The 15064-nt window shown below is 44.1% G+C and overlaps 1 long non-coding RNA gene across 1 annotated transcript; it reads left to right on the forward strand.

Annotated features, from left to right (window-relative positions):
- The first annotated feature begins 250 nt into the window (after nt 1-250).
- LOC148148883 (uncharacterized) lies at nt 251-14839 on the forward strand. Its single transcript, XR_015758329.1, has 3 exons — nt 251-727; nt 6304-6338; nt 13172-14839. It is a non-coding gene; the product is annotated as an uncharacterized LOC148148883 (long non-coding RNA).
- Nucleotides 14840-15064: the final 225 nt, after the last annotated feature.

The following is a 15064-nucleotide window of genomic DNA, read 5'->3' on the forward strand; positions in this document are numbered from 1 at the left end:
TGGCTGGTGTAAAATTGGACAAATATCCAGGTCCTGAATAGTTATATATCTGACTGCTGTGGGAGACAAGGGAGGGAAGACTCTGATTCAAATGTTTAATTCATATCTGATCACGGGGAGGTGTCAGAGAACTGAGGAACAGCTAATGGAGTTCCGCTTTACAGGAAGGATGGTGGAGATAGAGCAGACCATCTCAGACCAGTGATCATCAATATTGGGAAATGACTGGAGAAAATAGGAAAGGAGAAAATCGATCTCCATTTAGAGAAATAAAGTTTCATCAGGCATAGTCAGTGTTATGAAGATGTGGGTGCACCTTTAAGAGAGTTAAAAGCAGCAGAACTACAGACCCAGCACAAAGTGTTCTGAAGAATGTAACACTGGGTCAAACAACTCGATTAGCTTGTTGCCTGGAGACAGAAACATATTCAAATTTTGCCCATCAGTTTAAATTATATCCCGAAAAATACCAATTTCCAATCAAGTCTGAATTGACAATCTTAAAAGCCAATGACACAATCCGATGCTCTGGGCTATAAGACCAGGGGGAAATTGAACATTTGAGAGGAGAATGGACAAGCCCAGCATGTAAACAGACTGTCTGAAAAGTAGTTCTCTTAAAAAGGTACCTTTTCGATCAGTAAAATGTGACGCTGAAATTCCTAACAAGGAGAGAAGAACACACAGGAAGATCCAAAGACAAGAACCTCCAGCTGCCTGGTTTTGAGTAAGAAGTGTTGTTTGTAAATCTTAATTGGAAGTTTTATTGGACTAGTATAATAGAAGGAAAGGTATAAGATAGGTTCGAGAAAGAAATTGTAAATGATGGTTAGTTAATTATGCTCTGCTACACTTTAAGAAATAAAGTTGTTAATTTTACTTTAAATAGTCCTTGGCCACTCAAATGTTTACAGATCAATGCATGGGATAAATCCTTTCTGTGTTGCTGGTTTTATATTAAGCAGGAGGGCTTACCCCATGTCGTAATAGTTTTGGGCCTCGGATCCGTGATTTGAGCAGGTTTAGATAGATTTATTGGATTTGGGGGTATGAAAAACCCCAGCAGATTTAAACACTTGAAGGTTCTTGTCCTAGATCTTTAAGTAAAATATAGGTGAGACAATTTGTTTAATGTTGGTGACTTGTGGTTGATTAAATTAAAAGTTAGAGAAATGGCCATTAAAATTGCAAAAGTGGTTCTGGGATTTGAAGATGATTCTCAAATTTGCCAAGAAAGTTAAGAAAGAAACAAAAAGGCCATATTGTTAGAATTAGCAAAGAAGTTAGATTTGGGTTTAACCAAGGACAAAAGTAAAGCTGAAATTGTAAAGGGGCTACTCAAATAGTTTGGTGTTCAGAGAAATGGACAAGTGCAACAGCGGTAGAAAAACTTAAATTACAATTGAGGAAAATGGAGTTAGAAGATAAACAAAGGAACAGAGAAAGAGAAAGAGAGAGAGAAGCGAGAAAGAGGGGAAAAGACACAGAGAAGGTTCTTGGCTGAGCAAAGAGAGAGAGAAGGAAGGGAGAGAGAAAGAGAAAGAGAAGAAAAAGAAACAGAGAGAGAATTTGAACTTGAGAAGTTGTGACTTAGTCAGCAAAGTCAAGTTAAACGGATGGAGATTAAAAGAGACATATGTATAAATATGTCAAAACTCTGCCACATGTTGATGAGAAAGGTGTTGAAGCTTTCTTTATTTCATTTGAAAGATTGACTGGGCAGATGGAGTGGTCCAAGGATTTATGGATAATGCTAGTTCAGACTAAATTAGTAAGCAGAGCTAATGAGATATTTGCCTCATTGTCAGACGGGGGGCCAAGACACTATGATGACGTCAAACAGGCTATTTTAAATGCTTATGAATTGGTACCAGAAGCATACAGACAGCAGTGCAGAAACACAAAGAACGAACTATGTCAGACTTAGATTGAGTTTGAAAGAATTAAACATAGTCACATTGATCAATGGGTGCATGCTTTGAAAATAGGTAGGACATTTGAGGCTCAAAGAGAGATTATAAAACCATAAGACCATAAGACATATGAGTGGAAGTAAGGCCATTTGGCCCATCGAGTCCACTCCGCTATTCAATCATGGCTGATGCGCATTTCAGCTCCACTTACCAGCGTTCTCCCCGTAGCCCTTAATTCCTCTAGACAACAAGAATCTATCAATCTCGGCCTTGAAGACATTTAGCGTCCCGGCTTCCACTGCACTCCGTGGCAATGAATTCCACAGGCCCACCACTCTCTGGCTGAAGAAATGTCTCCGCATTTCTGTTCTGAAATGACCCCCTCTAATTCTAAGGCTGTGTCCACGGGTCCTAGTCTCCTCGTCTAACTGAAACAATTTCCTAGCATCCACCTTTTCCAAGCCATGTATTATTTTGTACGTCTCTATTAAGTCTCCCCTTAATCTTCTAAACTCCAACAAATACAATCCCAGTATCCTCAGCCGTTCCTCATATGTTAGACCTGTCATTCCAGGGATCATCCGTGTGAATCTCCGCTGGACACGTTCCAGTGCCAGTATGTCCTTCCTGAGGTGTGGGGACCAAAACTGGATACAGTACTCCAAATGGGGCCTAACCAGAGCTTTATAAAATCTTAGTAGTACATCTCTGCTTTTATATTCCAACCCTCTTGAGATAAGAGACAACATTGCATTCGCTTTCTTAATCACGGACTCAACCTGCATGTTTACCTTTAGAGAATCCTCGACTAGCACTCCCAGATCCCTTTGTGCTTTGGCTTTATTAATTTTCTCACCATTTAGAAAGTAGTCTATGCTCACGTTAAATTCCATCAGCCATTTCCTGGACCACTCTCCCAACCTGTCTAGATCCTTCTGTAGCCTCCCCACTTCCTCAGTACTACCTGCCTGTCCACCTAACTTCGTATCATCGGCAAACTTCGCTAGAATGCCCCCGGTTCCCTCATCCAAATCATTAATATATAATGCGAACAGCTGTGGCCCCAGCACCGAACCCTGCGGGACACCGCTCGTCATCGGCTGCCATTCTGAAAAAGAACCTTTTATCCCAACTCTCTGCCTTCTGTTAGACAGCCAATCCTCAATCCATCCCAGCAGCTCACCTCGAACACCATGGGCCCTCACCTTGCTCAGCAGCCTCCCGTGTGGCACCTTATCAAAGGCCTTTTGAAAGTCTAGATAGACCACATCCACTGGGTTTCCCTGGTCTAACCTACTTGTTACCTCTTCAAAAAATTCCAACAGGTTTGTCAGGCATGACCTCCCTTTACTAAATCCATGTTGACTTGTTCTAATCAGACTCTGCTCTTCCAAGAATTTAGAAACCTCATCCTTAATGATGGATTCTAGAATTTTACCAACAACCGAGGTTAAGCTGATTGGCCTATAATTTTCCATCTTTTGCCTTGATTCTTTCTTGAACAAGGGGGTTACAACAGCCATCTTCCAATCATCCGGGACCTTTCCTGACTCCAGTGACTCTTGAAAGATCTCAACCAATGCCTCTGCTATTTCCTCAGCCACCTCTCTCAGAACTCTAGGGTGTATCCCATCGGGGCCAGGAGATTTATCAATTTTAAGACTTTTTAACTTTTCTAGCACTATCTCTTTCGTAATGGCAACCATACTCAACTCAGCCCCGTGACACCCTTTAATTTTTGGGATATTACTCATGTCTTCCACTGTGAATACTGATGCAAAGTACTTGTTAAGTTCTCCTGCTATTTCCTTATCTCCCATCACTAGGCTTCCTGCATCAGTTTGAAGTGGCCCAATGTCTACTTTTGCCTGTCGTTTGTTTCTTATGTACTGAAAGAAACTTTTACTATTATTTCTAATATTACTGGCTAGCCTACCTTCATATTTGATCCTCTCCTTTCTTATTACACTCTTTGTTATCCTCTGTTTGCTTTTGTATCCTTCCCAATCTTCTGATTTCCCACTGTTCTTAGCCACTTTATAGGATCTCTCTTTTTCTTTAATACATTTCCTGACTTCCTTTGTCAACCAAGGTTGTCTAATCCCTCCCCGGTTAATCTTTCTTTTCCTGCCATTTTTGCTCTACTGTCTTCCCGGTTAGCCTCTGCTTCCAGTCTATTTTAGTCAGTTCCTCTCTCATGCCCTCGTAATTACCTTTATTCAACTGTAACACCATTACATCCGATTTTGCCTTCTCCCTTTCAAACTCCAGACTGAACTCTATCATATTATGGTCGCTACTTCCTAAGGGTTCCCTTACTTTAAGATCTTTTATAGAGTCTGGTTCATTGCAAAGCACTAGGTCCAGAATAGCCTGCTCTCTTGTGGGCTCCATGACAAGCTGTTCCAAAAAGCCATCCTGTAAGCATTCCATGAATTCCCTTTCTTTAGATCCACTAGCAACATTATTTACCCAGTCCACCTGCATATTGAAGTCTCCCATGATCAATGTAACCTTGCCTTTCTGACATGCCTTCTCTATTTCCCGGTACATGTTGCGTCCCTGGTCCTGACCACTGTTAGGAGGTCTATACACAACTCCAATTATGTTTTTTTTGCCTTTGTGGTTCCTCAATTCCACCCACACAGACTCCACATCACCCGACGCTATGTCATTCAATACCATAGATTTAATTTTGTTCTTAACTAACAAGGCAACCCCACCCCCTCTGCCCACCTCTCTGTCTTTTCGATAAGTTGAAAAACCATGGAGGTTTAACTGCCAGTCCTGACCCCCCTGTAACCAAGTCTCTGTGATGCCTACTACATCATAATCATTCACTATTATCTGTGCCATTAGTTCATCGGCTTTGTTATGAATGCTACGAGCATTCAGGTAAAGTGCCTTAATGCTAACTTCCTTATCATTAGAGATGTTGGAAGTCATATGTCCTAAGTTATCCTTGCTTTTTACTGCATTCTCAGTCTGCCTCAATTTTAAATCCGCCTGGAAACATGCTATCCTGCTGCTTATCTTGCCATTTACCTCCATACTCCCTGTCGCTTTCACTTTCCCTTCCCCCCAACTCAGAAGTTTAAAGTCCTACTGACCACCCTATTTATCCTCTTCGCTAGAACATTGGTACCTGATCGGTTCAGGTGGAGACCGTCCCAACGGTACAGATCCCCCCATTCCAAAACTGATGCCAATGCCCCATGAAGTGGAATCCCTCTTTCCCACACCAATCCCTTAGCCACGTGTTTTCTTGCCTAATTCTCTTGTCCCTATGCCAATTGGCACGTGGCTCGGGCAGTAATCCGGAGATTATGACCCTTGAGGACCTGTGCTTCAATTTCCTGCCTAGTGCTTCGTAATGCCCAAACAGGTCCTCCACCCTAGTCTTGCCTATGTTGTTGGTACCAACGTGGACCACAACAACTGGATCCTCCCCCTCCCGCTCCAATATCCTTTCAAGCCGGTCGGAGACGTCTCGTACCCTGGCACCGGGCAGGCAACACACCATGCGAGACTCCCGATCCGGCTTGCAAAGGATACTATCTGTCCCCCTAATTATAGAATCCCCTATAACCACTACTTGTCTATTAGCTCCCCCCTCTTGAATGGCCTTCTGCACCATGGTGCGTGGTCAGCTGGCTCATCCTGTCCAGAGCCCTTTTCCTCATCTGTACAGGGAGCAAAAATCTCGTACCTGTTGGACAAGGTCAAGGGCTGAGGCTCCTGCACTCCTGAACTCCGGTTCCCCCTACCTGCCTCACTTACAGTTACACTCTTTTGTGTCTGATCACTAGCTGAATGTGAATTACTTAATCTCCCAGGTGTGACTGCCTCCTGAAACAAAGCATCCAGGTAACTCTCCCCATCCCGGATGTGCCGCAGTGTTTGAAGCTCAGATTCCAGATCATCAACTCTGATCCGGAGTTCTTCCAGCAACCAACACTTGCTGCAGATGTGGTCACTGCCGTTCACAATGGGATCAGCCAGCTCCCACATCAGACAGCTACAGCACATCACCTGCCCAGCCATCTCTGCTTAGTTAGTTAATTAGTTACTTTGTACAAGTATGAATTAGAATACCTTCTGATACCTCTCTGTTATAGTTTTTTTTTTACCCTAAATAAGGACTTGATGTATACACACACAAAAAAAAACAAAGTAAATTTTTAACTAGTCCCTGGTAAAGAAATAAAAATCCTTACCTTAAAAGAAAAAGCAGAGTAGTTAAGAAGGTTAGAGGAGGAGGGTGGGTGGGAGATACTACAGGTGTAGAATCTCGGGTTTAGCCGCCTTCCTGACTTATATACTCACTTTTCCTTCCCGGCTGCCCCTCTGCTTGCCGTCACTTCCTCTGCTGCTCCCGCTCTCTGTGGAGAGAGAGTAAAAAAAACACACCGCTGCCCGCTACAGGTAAGCAATTTTAAAACAAACTGTCTTACCTTTGCTGTAGTCTCCCGGGTTCGCTTTTACCTTCGACGCTGCTCCCACTCAAATTATTCTGCTGGAGGAGTTTAAAAACTCACTTCCAGAGATGGTAAGAATTCACTACTAAACCAAGAGTAGAGAGCACTAGTAAGATTTTACAACAGGATAAAGAAGAAGCCCAGGAGGGAGGAAAGAAGGTGAAAGGCCTCAGATGTTTCCACTGTGGTAAAGTGGAACATGTACTGACACAGTGCTGGTCATTAAAGAAAGGCACTGTGGGAAAAGATGCGGTAAAAAAATGCTAAGCCCGTGGCATTATTGAAGGCAGTAAAGGAAACCCCAAGAAGAGCCAAGGAGCTGCAGGAGAGTGCAGGGCCTGGGTATGGAGTTAGTACCTGATATCTACAAAGAAATCACCTCCGTGAGCAAACTTTGCTCAGAAAGAACAGGGGGAGAAGGACAAGAAGTTATAATTTTGAGAGATATAGGATCTAACCAGTTGCTGATAGTAAGGGATGAGAGAATATGCACTCTTTCTGATCTGTTACCTGAGAATGTCGTAACCTCTGGGATAGATGGACAGAAATTTAGCGATCCCCTATGTAAGATCAGGTTGGAATGCCAACATAAGACTGGGGAAGTTATAGTGGGAGTGATTGACAGAGTGTCAGTTCCAGGAATTCAGTTTATTCTTGGAAATGATTTGGCAGGATCCAAGGTGGGAGTGACACCCCTTGTTGTGGAGAAGCTCAAGGAAAACCGAGAAACTGAGGAGTTCAAACAGAAATATCCTGATATTTTCCTAGACTGTGTAGTAACCAGATCCCATTATCATAAGTCACAGCACGATGAGAAAAATGAAGAGAAAGCTGAAGGAGTTGAGGTTCAGTTAGCAGATAACCTGTTTGGTGAAATAGTGCAGGAAAAACCTGAACAGGCAGAGAGTCAGGCGAACCCGGGAGACTACAGCTAAGGTAAAACAGTTTGTTTCAAAATTACTTACCTGTAGCGGGCAGCGGTGTTTTTTTATTCTCTCTTCACAAAAAGAGCGGGAGCAGCAGAGGAAGTGACGGCAAACAGAGGGGCAGCCGGGAAGGAGAACTGTGAGTATAAATACTCACCCTTTAATCACCAACGGTCATTTGAGTGGGAGCAGCGGAAGTGAGGTTGGAGCGCATAGCTGGGCGGGAAGGTAAGTGATTAGTATTTGCGTGGGTGTGTTCTACACCCCAGGTCCTACTTCCGTAGGGCCTCCCTCCCACCCTCCTCCTCTAACCTAACTTTAAAGTCCACAGGTAAGTGACTCAGTGTTCTTGACTCAGTGTTCTTGTTTTTGGAGAAAGTGTACAGTCATGGCAGCGCAGGCGGTGAAATGTTCCTCCTGCCGGATGTTCGAGGTAGGGGTGACCACCGATACTCCTGCCGACTTCGTCTGCAGGAAATGCAGTCAGATCCTGATCCTCACCGAACGAGTTAGGGAACTGGAACTGTAGTTGGATGAACTGAGGATTATTCGAGAGGCTGAGAGGGTGATTGATAGAAGCTACAGGGACATAGTTACGCCGGAGAACAGAGGTAGCTGGGTAACAGTTAGAGGTGGGAAGGGGAAGAAGCAGGCAGTGCAGGGTTCCCCTGTGGTCGTTCCCCTAAAAAATAAATATACAGCTTTGGAAACTGTTGGGGGGGACAGCGTTGCAGGTGTAAGCTGCAGTGAAGGGGTCTGTGGCTCTGAGACTCAGAAGGGAAAGGGGGAGAGGAGGAGAGCGCTAGTTATAGGGGACTCTCTAGTTAGAGGGACGGACAGGCGGTTCTGTGGACATGGGCGAGACTCACGGATGGTTTGTTGCCTCCCGGGTGCTAGGGTCCGAGACGTCTCAGACCGTGCCTTCAGAATCCTTAAGGGGGAGGGTGTGCAGCCAGAAGTCGTGGTGCACATTGGCACCAACGACATAGGTAGGAAGAGGGGTGGGGAGGTCATTCAAGAGCTCAAGGAGTTAGGCTGGAAGCTAAAAGCTAGGACAGACAGAGTCGTCATCTCTGGGTTGTTGCCGGTGCCACGTGACAGTGAGGCAAAGAATAGGGAGAGAGTGCAGTTGAACACGTGGCTGCAAGGCTGGTGTAGGAGGGAGGGCTTCAGATATTTGGACAATTGGACTGCATTCTGGGGAAGGTGGGACCTGTACAAACAGGACGGGTTGCACCTGAACCAGAAGGGCACCAATATCCTGGGGGGTAGGTTTGCTAGCACTCTTCGGGGGGGTTTAAACTAATTTGGCAGGGGGATGGGATCCGGACTTGTCGTCCAGCAAGTAGGTTAGCTGTTTGTCAGGATGCCCAAGACTGTAGGGAGGCTGTGGAGAAGGTAGCACTGACAGGGACTACTTGCGGACACAGAGATGGGCTCAAGTGCGTATACTTCAACGCAAGGAGTATCAGAAATAAGGTGGGTGAACTTAAGGCGTGGATCAGTACCTGGGACTACGATGTTGTGGCCATCACGGAAACGTGGATAGATGTGGGACAGGAATGGCTGTTGGAGGTTCCTGGTTACAGGTGTTTCAGTAAGATTAGGGAGGGTGGGAAAAAAGGAGGGGGGGTGGCATTGCTAATTAGAAATGGTATAACGGCTGCAGAAAGGAAGTTTGAGGGGGATCTGCCTCTGGAGGTAGTATGGGCTGAAGTCAGAAACAGGAAAGGTGCAGTCACCTTGTTGGGTGTTTACTATAGGCCCCCCAATAGCAGCAGAGATGTGGAGAAACAGATTGGGAAACAGATTTTGGAAAGGTGCAGAAGCCACAGGGTCGTAGTCATGGGCGACTTCAACTTCCCAAATATTGATTGGAAGCTCTTTAGATCAAGTAGATTGGATGGGGCGGTGTTTGTGCAGTGTGTCCAGGAAGCTTTTCTAACGCAGTATGTAGATTGTCCAACCAGAGGGGAGGCCATATTGGATTTGGTACTCGGTAATGAACCGGGACAAGTGGTGGGCTTGTTAGTGGGTGAACATTTTGGTGATGGTGACCACAATTCTGTGACTTTCACCTTGGTTATGGAGAGAGATAGGTGCGCACAACAAGGTAGATTTTATAATTGGGGGAAGGGAAATTACGATGCTGTAAGGCAGGATTTGAGGAGCATACGTTGGGAGCATACGCTGTCAGGGAAGGATGTGGTGGAAATGTGGAACTTTTTCAAAGAGCAGATACGACGTGTCCATGATATGTATGTACCTATCAGGCAGGAAAGAAATGGTCGTGTGAGGGAGCCTTGGTTGACGAGAGAGGTTGAATGTCTGGTAAAGAGGAAGAAGGAGGCTTACATAAGGTTGAGGAAACAGGATTCCGACAGAGCAGTGGAGGGATACAGGATAGCCAGAAGGGACCTGAAGAAAGGGATTAGGAGAGCTAAGAGAGGGCATGAAAAATCGTTGGCGGATAGGATCAAGGATAACCCCAAGGCATTTTATGCGTATGTGATAAACCTGAGAATGACGAGAACGAGGGTAGGTCCGATCAAGGACAGTAGTGGGAGACTGTGTATTGAGTCGGAAGAGATAGGAGAGGTCTTGAACAAGTACTTCTCTTCAGTATTTACGAACGAGAGGGACCGTATTGTAGAAGAGGAGAGTGTGAAATGGACTGGTAAGCTAGAAGAGATACCTGTTAGGAAGGAAGATGTGTTGGACATTTTGAACAACTTGAGGATAGACAAGTCCCCCGGGCCTGACGGGATATATCCTAGGATTATGTGGGAAGCAAGAGAGGAAATTGCAGTACCGTTGGCAATGATCTTCTCGTCTTCACTGGCAACGGGGGTGGTACCAGGGGACTGGAGAGTAGCGAATGTTGTGCCCCTGTTCAAAAAAGGGAATAGGGATAACCCTGGGAATTACAGGCCTGTTAGTCTTACTTCTGTGGTAGGCAAAGTAATGGAAAGGGTACTGAGGGATAGGATTTATGAGTATCTGGAAAGACACTGCTTGATTAGGGACAGCCAGCACGGATTTGTGAAGGGTAGGTCTTGCCTTACAAGTCTTATTGAATTCTTCGAGGAGGTGACCAAGCATGTGGATGAGGGAAGAGCAGTGGATGTAGTGTACATGGATTTTAGTAAGGCATTTGACAAGGTTCCCCATGGTAGGCTTATGCGGAAAGTCAGGAGGCATGGGATAGAGGGAAATTTGGCCAATTGGATAGAAAACTGGCTAACCGGTCGAAGGCAGAGAGTGGTGGTAGATGGTAAATATTCAGCCTGGAGCCCAGTTACAAGTGGAGTTCCGCAGGGATCAGTTCTGGGTCCTCTGCTGTTTGTAATTTTTTATTAATGACTTAGATGAGGGAGTCGAAGGGTGGGTCAGTAAATTTGCCGATGATACGAAGATAGGTGGAGTTGTGGACAGTGAGGAGGGCTGTTGTCGGCTGCAGAGGGACTTAGATATGATGCAGAGCTGGGCTGAGGAGTGGCAGATGGAGTTCAACCCTGCCAAGTGTGAGGTTGTCCATTTTGGAAGAACAAATAAGAATGCGGAATACAGGGTTAATGGTAGGGTTCTTAGTCAGGTGGAGGAACAGAGGGATCTTGGGGTCTATGTACATAGATCTTTGAAGGTTGCCACTCAGGTGGATAGAGTTTGTAAGAAGGCCTATGGAGTATTATCGTTCATTAGCAGAGGGATTGAATTCAAGAGTCGTGAAGTGATGTTGCAGCTGTACAGGACTTTGGTTAGGCCACAGTTGGAGTACTGTGTGCAGTTCTGGTCGCCTCACTTTAGGAAAGATGTGGAAGCTTTGGAGAGGGTGCAGAGAAGATTTACCAGGATGTTGCCTGGAATGGAGAGGAAGTCGTACGAGGATAGGTTGAGAGTTCTCGGCCTTTTCTCGTTGGAACGGTGAAGGATGAGGGGTGACTTGATAGAGGTTTATAAGATGATCAGAGGAATAGATAGAGTAGACAGTCAGAAACTTTTTCCCCGGGTACAACAGAGTGTTACAAGGGGACATAAATTTAAGGTGAAGGGTGGAAGGTATAGGGGAGATGTCAGGGGTGGGTTCTTTACCCAGAGAGTGGTGGGGGCATGGAATGCGCTGCCCGTGGGAGTGGTAGAGTCGGAATCATTGGCGACCTTTAAGCGGCATTTGGATAGGTACATGGATGGGTACTTAATCTAGGTTAGAAGTTCGGCACAACATCGTGGGCCGAAGGGCCTGTTCTGTGCTGTATTGTTCTATGTTCTATGTTCTATGTTCTAAATGTTTAGCCCTGAAAGGCTAGGATACTTGCAACAGCAAGACAAGACGATAAAAGATACATATGTGGATTCATACTCTAAAAAGGAGGCAGGCAATATGGCAGAGGGTTATTATCTGAAAGATAGAATCCTCAGATGGAAATGGAGACCACGGCAGGTTAGTGCTGAGGAGAAATGGGCCAAAGTGCACCAGATTATGTTGCCGGTAGCATACTGACAGGAAGTGTTACAGGTAGCACATGAACTACCTATAGGAGGTCACCTAGGGCTGCAAAAACCTCAGGCTAAGGTACAAAAATATTTTTACTGGCCTAGAATGCACACGGATGTGGTTAACTTTTGCTGAACGCGTCATACATGCTAAATGGTAGGAAAGCCATAGGTGGTAATAAAACCAGCACCTTTGTTGCTAATTTCTGCATTTGAAGAACCTTTCACATGGGTTGTAATTGATTTTGTAGATCCCCTCCTAAGAACTAAAAGTGCGAATTAGTACTTGTGAACCATAATGGATGTGTTTGCCAGATTTCTGGAGACAATTCCATTATGGAGTATCAAAGCAAAAAAAGGTGGTAGAGGAGTTAGTAACTTTCTTCACACGGCATGGGCTACCCAGAGAGATTCAGTCCGTCCAAGGGTCAAATTTTACCGGTAGGCTGTTTAAAGAGGTTATGGATAGCTTAGGTATACAGCACTTGAAATCTAACGTGTATCATCCTGAATTCCAGGGAGCTTTAGAAAGGTGGCATCAGACCTTGAAGCCTATGTTGACAACATACTGTCAGGATTACCCAAATGATTGGGATAAAGGTATCCCAGTCATATTGTTTGCCATTAGTGATGCCCAGAGCAAATCTACTCAGTTTACTCCCTTTGAGTTAATATTCGGACATGAAGTGAGAGGTCCTTTGAAATTAATTAAAGAAAAATTGACACGACCAAAGTCAGAGATCTCACACTTAGATTATGTATCGGAGGTGAGGGAGAGACTAAATCGAGTAGGTGAATTAGCTAAACAGCACCTAAAGAGGGCACAGTATAGAATGAAGCAGGTGGCAAATAAAAGCTCTGAGACTCGGACATTTTCCCAAGGGGATAACCTGCTAGTACTGTTACCAGTGATAGGAGATCCCTTCAAAGCCAGACTTAGTGGTTCCTATCAAACTGAGAAAAAGTTGAGTCAGGTGAACTATTTAGTAAAGATGCCAGATAGAAAAAAAAAAGTATTGAGTATGTCATGTGAATATGTTGAAACCATATTACACTGGAGAGAAAGAACTGGGGAAACATGTGTTAGTTACTGCTCTGCAGAGTGAGGAATCAAATCCAGATGATGTGGATTTTGATGTGCCTCAAAATAGATTAAAAATTGAAGGAGTCCTTGAGGAGTGGGACAGATTAGTAAGCTATCTCTCTCAGCAGCATAGAATGGAGTTGAAAGCATTGTTACTGCAGTACAAGGACATATGTAAGAATCAGATGGAGAGGGCTAATGCTATTGTACATGAAATAGATGTAGGGAATACTGCTCCAATAAAATAACACCCCTATCGGCTTAATCCTCTCAAAGCCAGACAGGTCCAGGAGGAGGTGGAAGCCCATGCTCGTCGAGGATATCATTGAACCAAGCCAGAGTGAGTGGTTATCGCTGATCGTCTTAGTTTCCAAACCGGACGGGACTCAATGATTCTGCGTGGATTATCAGAAAGTCAACACTGTTACAAAATTGGACTCATACCCAATTCCTAGATTGGAGGACTGTATTGAGAAAGTTGAACAAGCCAATTACATCACAAAGTTGTACTTAATGCGTGGTTACTGGCAGATACTTTTATCAGAGATGGCGAAAGAAATTTCTGCATTTGTAACCCCAAACAGGTGATATCAGTTTAAGGAGATGTCCTTTGGAATGAAGAACATGTCTGCCACATTCCAAAGATTCATGAACAGAGTTTTAGATTAGATTAGATTAGATTAGATTACTTACAGTGTGGAAACAGGCCCTTCGGCCCAACAAGTCCACACCGCCCCGCCGAAGCGCAACCCACCCATACCCCTACATTTACCCCTTACCTAACACTACAGGCAATTTAGTATGGCCAATTTACCTAACCTGCACATCTTTGGACTGTGGGAGGAAACCGGAGCACCCGGAGGAAACCCACGCAGACACGGGGAGAATGTGCAAACTCCACACAGTCAGTCGCCTGAGGCGGGAAATGAACCCGGGTCTCTGGCGCTGTGAGGCAGCAGTGCTAACCCAGTTGTGACTGGGTTAAAAAAAACTGTGCAGTCTATTTGGACGATGTAGTGATCTTTAGTAAGTCCTGGAAAGATCACATGGTACACTTGGCAGAGCTCTTTGAACAACTACAAGAAGCAAAACTGGTGATAAAATTCAATGAAATGGAATTCATGAAAGCAGAAGTGATGTTCTTGGGGCATAACATCGGTCATGGAAGGTTGACCCCGTGGAACGCAAAGACGAAGGCCACCGAGGAATTTCTACAAGCAACCTCAACGAAAGAGGTGCTTTGATTCTCAGGACTCAGCGGATTTTGTCAGAAGCTTGTTCCAAACTTGGGCAGTATAGTGACACCATTAACCGATTTGCTGAAGAAGAACGCAAAGTTTCAGTGGACAGAATCATGCCAGGAAGTATTTGACCATTTGAAATTGATATTAACCACCAAACCAGTTTTAGCTACAACAAACTTTTCCAAACCTTTTAAAGTCGTCGTCGTTGCTAGTGATGTTGGAGTTGGAGCAGTACTCCTACAGGAAGATGAGGTTAGGATTGAACTGCCAGTTGGTTACTTTACAAAGAAGATCAACATCCACTAGAGGAAATACTCCACAATCGAAAAGGAACGACTGAGTTTGGTACTGGCCTTACAACATTTTAATGTGTATGTCACGAACTCGGTTGTGTACTCTGACCACAATCCGCTTACATTCTTAGATCATTTTAAAGATAAGAATATAAGAATATTTCATTGGAGTCTTATGTTACAGACTTATAATTTAAAAATCATACATGTCATGGGTCAGAAGAATGTAATTGCAGATGTGTTATCACGGATTTAACTGATAGATGAGATTTGTCTTTATTTAATAATATTATACATATACAGGTATGTGGGAAAAAGTTACGGTGATCTTATATTAAAGTTATCTGTATGTTAGGATAATGTGTTTTAAAAGGAGAGAAAAAATAAAAGTATATTTTAATTATGATAATTCATTTTTTTTCTTAAGGGGAAGTGTTATGAAGATGTGGGTGTACCTTTAAAAGAGTTAAAAGCAGCAGAACTACTGGACATAGGAGCAAGTGTTTTGAAGAAGGTAACAATGTAATATTCAGTCAAACCATTCGATTAACTTGTTGCCTGGAGACAAAAGAAAATTCGAATTCAGCCATTCAGTTTAAATTATACCCCGAAAAAATACCAATTTCCAATCA

The sequence above is a fragment of the Chiloscyllium plagiosum genome, unplaced genomic scaffold, assembly GCF_037043375.1.
Source record: "Chiloscyllium plagiosum isolate Xiang-an unplaced genomic scaffold, Cpla_swu_hap1 HiC_scaffold_10, whole genome shotgun sequence".
In the NCBI taxonomy this organism is placed as follows: domain Eukaryota; kingdom Metazoa; phylum Chordata; class Chondrichthyes; order Orectolobiformes; family Hemiscylliidae; genus Chiloscyllium; species Chiloscyllium plagiosum.